Source organism: Cydia fagiglandana, chromosome 23 (assembly GCF_963556715.1).
Source record: "Cydia fagiglandana chromosome 23, ilCydFagi1.1, whole genome shotgun sequence".
NCBI classification, from domain to species: Eukaryota; Metazoa; Arthropoda; class Insecta; order Lepidoptera; family Tortricidae; genus Cydia; species Cydia fagiglandana.
The window spans coordinates 8,787,555-8,794,372 of NC_085954.1; positions in this window are offsets into that span (position 1 = coordinate 8,787,555).

Genomic DNA, 6,818 nt, shown 5'->3' on the forward strand with positions numbered 1-6,818 from the left:
TGATCGTTTTAAAATTAGATACATATTAGAAATATGAGTTTAGGCAGACCGAAAAGGAGATGGGGGGTACTACTTGGACGCATTCTACTCCAAATGGTGGGAAAATGCCGATGACAGGGTCGAGTGGAGAAAACGAGGGGAGGCCTTTGCCCAGCAGTGGGACACCAAAGTAGGCTAGGTAAAAAAAATAGAAATGAAATGAGAATTAATTTTTCACCACACCAGCTGGGAAAGGCTTACTTTGCACTTCAAAAACTGATAGCAAAGTTGCATTTTATTCACATGTGAGGCAGAGTAAACAAATGCAAATTTTGAGTTGTTTTCTGATGTTTGCTGGTAGAATTGAGTTGATGATTTTGGATGATACATATTGAATAACATTCATTTGGATTTGATTTGGTTTGATTTTGTTTGATATTTTACATTTAATATTTAGTTCGGGTTGGTGTGGTGAAAAACTTTGTGTTTCACTCGGGGGCAAATTTTGTTCAACCCTTGTGCTTTAGTCAAACCCTCGCAACGCTCAAGATTCCATTATTCGAACCACTCGCTACGCTCGTGGTTCAATTTTGGAATCTCGCTCGGGTATCAATACATATTAGCACGAGCGGTTAAACAACAACTTTGCCCCCTTGTAACTACAAATAGTGTACTATAAGCAGTAGCAAAGGAGAGTCGCTAATGTCGCGATGTTATTCCCGTTTGTAGCGCTAAGTGACTGCTAAGATCAAACCCACCTAGCGGGTCGTCGCTACCAGCTGCATACTAAGATTATTAACGATTGTTAAGAAAAACAAATTAAATCACTCAAACCGAAATTCCACCCCTTGTTAACCCTACACCCTCACAAAATCCCTAAATCACTCCAATCTGGCTTAATAACGAGTAATTTGAGCCGATCCACCCCCGTCTGGGCTCCGCCAATCAGAGCGCGGCGCTCTCACCCTCGCGGCATTTCCACCAATCGGGAGCCGGCGACGGTCAGGTGTGCCTTAATAGGTGTTAAGTTTCAAGCGGATCTTTAAAAAACTGTTCGTTTGTCTGAAGGTGTGAATGTGCTTACTGTTGTTTAAAAAAAAACCGGACAAATGCGAGTCGGACTCGCGCACGAAAGGTTCCGTACCATAATGCAAAAAAAGGCAAAAAAAAACGCTCACCCATCCAAGTACTGACCACTCCCGACGTTGCTTAACTTTGGTCAAAAATCACGTTTGTTGTATGGGAGCCCCATTTAAATCTTTATTTTATTCTGTTTTTAGTATTTTTTGTTATAGCGGCAACAGTATATCTATCACGGTTCGTGAGATACAGCCTGGTGACAGACGGACGGACGGACGGACAGACGGACGGACGGACGGACAGCAGAGTCTTAGTAATAGGGTCCCGTTTTACCCTTTGGGTACGGAACCCTAAAAAGTACGAGTCGAACTCGCCCACCGAATGTTACGTACTTTTTAGTATCTGTTGTTATAGCGGCCAACAATGGCAACAATGGCCAAACGCATTGTTGGGCCATTGTTGCCACCGCAACGGGGGTGAAATGCGCAATATTGTGTCTGTGGAATTGACAAATTGAGCGGCCATTTTGGGTGAGTGGAGTGCGGTTGCAACTTTGTTTAGCTCCGAAGTTTGGATAGACATTCTTTAATTTAGTTTATGAATCAACATTTTTTTTATGAATTTTTATCGTCGGAGGTATATTTAAAACTTAATTTTACGCGATGAAGTCCCGACGTTGGGAATAATATTGAACAACGTTTTCGTTCGATTATTTCATAACATATCGCCGTGTGCCTGCTATACGGCCACAATTCAAAATTTTTAATTTTCTGGGTTATTGCAGATTCGTATTCAAAATTGTTCAATTTACGACCTTATTTCGAGAGCCATAGCAAAAAAGGTCTTTAAGAGCCTTTTTCTCACAAGTGGCCTTATGGATTTGACCATAAATTGTCAGACGATTCCCTGCAATACAGCCACTTGCCAGTCTGCCGCCTGCTCCCGCGGCGTTCCCACGTGAACTGAGGGACTACCGCGAACCACGTTCGACGTATTGCCTTCCTGTCACACTTACCTACGAATTTACAAGTGCGACAAAGAGGCAACACGTCGAACGTGGTTCGCGGTAGGCTCTTTTGAGTTGTGGCTATATAGCACACGTTTTAAATGAAGCTTTTGAGTTGCGTCCTAGAAAATAATAATTAGTGGAGTTACACATCGTTGCTTATCATGAACAGTGGTAGAACTAAAAATGAAATGCTATTGCATTTAATATTCTATCTTTTACTGGTAAGATTTAAAGTCGAATGGCATTTCATTTTGTTTTGTGTCAGCACTGTTCATGATAAGCGTCGACATATCGTTGCTTATCATGAATAGTGGCATAAAACAAAATGAAATGCCGTTTGATTTTAAATCTTACCAGTAAAAGATAGAATATTAAATGCAATAGCATTTCATTTTGAGTTGTGCCACTATTCATGATAAGCGTCGATATTATCGCGTACAGTGATCTTGTTCCTATCAAAATTGATAAAATAAAGGGATTTTAACTATTTTGGTGTTTTTATTTATATTTGCATGGTAACCTTTATCCAATAATTTTGTGTTTAAATTTGGCCGCATCCCAAAATCTTTAAAAAACGTTTCAGCAATACGACCACAACTCTAAATACCTGTCTTTCGGGCCTTGTGTCTTAAAAAATATAATTTTTTTTTTTAAAGTGGCGTGGTCATAAGGAGGATTATATCATTCCGAGTAAAAAAAGCTAAATTTTAAATTTATAGACCTAAAACTTAAGGAGTAAGATCCTATTAAACACCCTGAACTATACTCTCGCAACTTTGAGACGCGATTTCTCGAAAAAACGGTTTTTTGAGATGTGGCAGTGTAGCAGGCACACGGCGATATGAGATTAATTTATGAGCTCTATATTTTTTATTGTGTTATAAGATGGAGGCAAAACACAAGAAAAAATATTGGACTAAAACAACTTGCAGATTTTTTTTGTTCGATTTTATTGACACAAACATGGTAGGTGAATTAGTTTGCATATATTTAACCGGTAGGAATAAATACTAATTAGCAAAAATAATATAAATATTTAAACTTATTTTCGAAACAGCTCTTATTTTCTACGGGATTTTCTTCTTATGGCTTAGTGTTACGTTATAACATTTAAGATTATAATGGCTCGTTGTAAACCCCATAAAACACTTTAAATAGGTTTTGAAGTTACTATTACAAATCACAACCAAAACAAAGAGCAGCCGAAATACAAATAAACACTTCTAAGTGCTACCGCCAAAAATCGAGCTACACCGTTTCACCACTCACTAGCCCAAGTGTCCCTAAACTACTATTGCGCATTCATTCAAGTTCACAAAGAGCTGTTCATTTCACCCAAACCATTGTCCCTTTGTCTGATACTCGTAACTGAGGATTAACAGTCGCGCCTTTGCCCCTAATATTAAAAAAAAACTATTCCAAATTCAAACTGAGCGAATGGGTATCGATAGTAAATTTATATTTGCAGCTGAGTTTATTGAGTTTGAACAATATTGACGCTTGTTTCGTATGTAATAAAGAGTGGTGATAATTTATTTAGCTGCAATAGTATTTTTGTTAAGTTTGCTGCTTTAAAAATAAGTTAATATCGAAAACAGAGCTTTATGAAGTTGGTTTTAAAGTGTATTTTAGATTGGAATTAAAATGCAATAGATTGCAGAATGTGACAATCGAATATTTACAATGTTTGCAGAGATTAGCGCGCATTTGCGCTATCTTTCGGAACATTCGATAGAGATCACTGGTTTCTTAGTGGATTAGTCGTTTAGAATGATTCTATTCCGTTCGGGTCAGTAAATGTATTCAGTATTTTGAACAAGTGACTTACAGCTTTTACTAGCTAATACTTAGTATATACCGGGTGTGGCCTGTAACATGAGCAAATAATTAAAACATAGATTGTACTCCTCAAACGGTGACACTTTTGTTCAACGACTTTTAAAAATTATTAAGTATTTAGACTCCCTATTTTTCATACAAAATAAATATTATCTTCAATGGACGCCATCGCCACGCCATATCATTGTGACTGACGTTGCTTGTCACGCCTTAAACATAACAGAATTCGCAATACATTGCGTCTTAGAATAAACTTTTAAGTGTATTAAAAATCAAACCACAAGTTATTTTTAAAAGTCACTGAACAAATGTTGATCAGTATGAGGACTACAGCCTACAGTTTAAGTTTTTGCTCATATTACAGGCCACACCCGGTATGTATCCCACTATCCTTACAGGTCATCCCGTAATTTTGACGACTTTTTGGACACTTCTCTTAAAAGTGACCATGCAATGTCTAATGTCATTCAAAGAGCATCAAAATATAGATATTAAAATAATTCAATTCGTGACATGGCGGTCATGTAACAACATAAGCTTTGAAACAATGCAGAATCGTGTCCTTTTTTCTTGCCGCAGTCAGATATATCATTCATATCGTATTACAGAATATAGGAAACAAATAAAATATGTTCTCGTACAGTCAGCAAAACACGCGGCTTTACACAAACAACACCATTCATCAGCACAAAACAAAGACCACCAACTAATTTCACTAAACTCATACCATTTTACAAGAGAATATAACTTCCACTGCAAAATCAACCTTATTCCCACGCATTAAGGTTCGACGATTATGATTCGTTATAAAGGTCAAGTTACACTGTTCACATGGTTGGTGAAATGACGCCATGTGAAACTGCCTTATCGGGGGTGTTCGGTTACACAATGTGAATTCCGTATCTAACTGGCTTTGAAGAATCTTCACATAAGTCTCGTATTATACATACTTATGTGCGAATACCTATGTACCATGTACCTACGTAAGAAATACACTCGAACATTTTAATAAGGGATAAAAGTACAAGTTCTTTTTTTACAAAAAATTACGCGGTAACGATATGCGATTAATTACCTATTTAAAAAAAAGTACATACCTGGGTAATGTAATAGTATACCGTGCCAGTTGAATGAAATTATAGAAAAATGGTACCGCATTAAGTGCCCCATAAAAAAACTTAAAATACTTCTTCGAAGTTCTTTCTAATGCTTGGTAAAAAAATAAGTATAATATATTTAGGTAGGTAACATTTAAAAAATAAAATTATTTTCTTCTTAGGTATGTATTATGTTTAAGTGCTTAATTGAATTTCCCTAACTTATTTCGAAATATCATTTGATATTTGTCATCGTTAAGAAATATTAAGACGAAACCAGACTAATCGTAATTCAGGCCTATTTTTTATCCTGGAAGGTCGGGAGGTAGTAGTTTTCTGTAAAAACTGCTTGCATACCCCAAGCTCCCTATATTAGAAGTCAGGACGCTAGGAAGTCAAACATCTTGTAACAATTTGTCGACCTACATAATTATTTTCAAACAGTCGAAGCCATAAACATGACATTAACATCCATCGTGCTAATTTTTGAGTTTAATCTGCCCGGCGGAGGTCTTTTTGAGGTGTCTGAACGGAGATGACCATCTTGTAATGGCTCCTCTACACGATGGGCCAGCGCCACTCCAAGGGACGCATATATGCGTTAGAGGGAGCAAGTGATATTGCTATCTCATTCTATTGCATGGCGTCCCTTGGAGTGGCCGGCGCTGGCCCATCGTGTAGAGGAGCCATAACATGTTGTCGACCTATTTCCTAACAATGTTATTAGTCATGACGCGACAATAATAGTCCATCCGGCTCACGCTCCACCGGCCGCCGACGGCGCGCGAAATGCAACTGTCCCGTCAAATCGTTTGACATGTGACACGAGCTATTAATAATTGATTTAAAAAAACAATTAAAATATGTTAGGAGTTAATTATAATTTCAATGTTTTATAATGACACTTGACAAAATACACAGTGTCGTAACTTAACATTAATACCCGATTCGATTTCGCTGTAATAATAATTAATGAATAATGACTCAACGAAGTATTTTTTTTACATTTTTTAGCTTATCTCGTGGCCCACAGCTATTATTATAGCTCACAGAGCCACTAGTGTACATAGTGTTATAAATTATAATCATGTAGGTAAGTTTGAGTCTGATAACTTTTAAAACACGGCGGACATGGGTGTACACCTTGTGACTTGTCATATCAATGCCAAAAAAACGTTTACCACCTAAAATGTACCTATTTTTCAGAGTTACAACGTATTTCCGTGCAATCGATTGCTCCGTAAAGTCTATTTTTTTATTCGGTAGACTAAAATGACATTTCATATATAGCAAGACCATAAATAAATAAAGAAATAAATATTATAGGACATTTTTACACAAATTGACTAAGCCCCACGGTAGGCTCAAGAAGGCTAACATAACATTTCATTCTATGAAATGTCATTTTAGTTTACCGAATAAAAAAATAGACTTTAGGTAAGTAGGGACCTGAAAATGTATTACGAAATAATAAATCATATTCAACGCAAAACCACTAAAATTTAAAACCAATTTTCAAAACATATTCCTAATGTTTTAATCATAATTAACTCCAAATATGTGACAGAAATGGGGTGTTAAGACAACTTCAAAATGGCGGCAAAAACTGGGGACAAATTAGCAAAAAACTAACACACTATTTCGCATTCCGTACATGACTTGGGGATTCTTTAGGAATTTGTACAAAAAGTTACCCTTTTTGGAGAAATTACTCTTTTTGTGGTATTTTTGTGTTTTATTGACATTTGACACCGATGCCTCGTTATAGCTACTGGGTATGTTTTTTAGGAATGGGGTGGAAAGTTATCAATGAT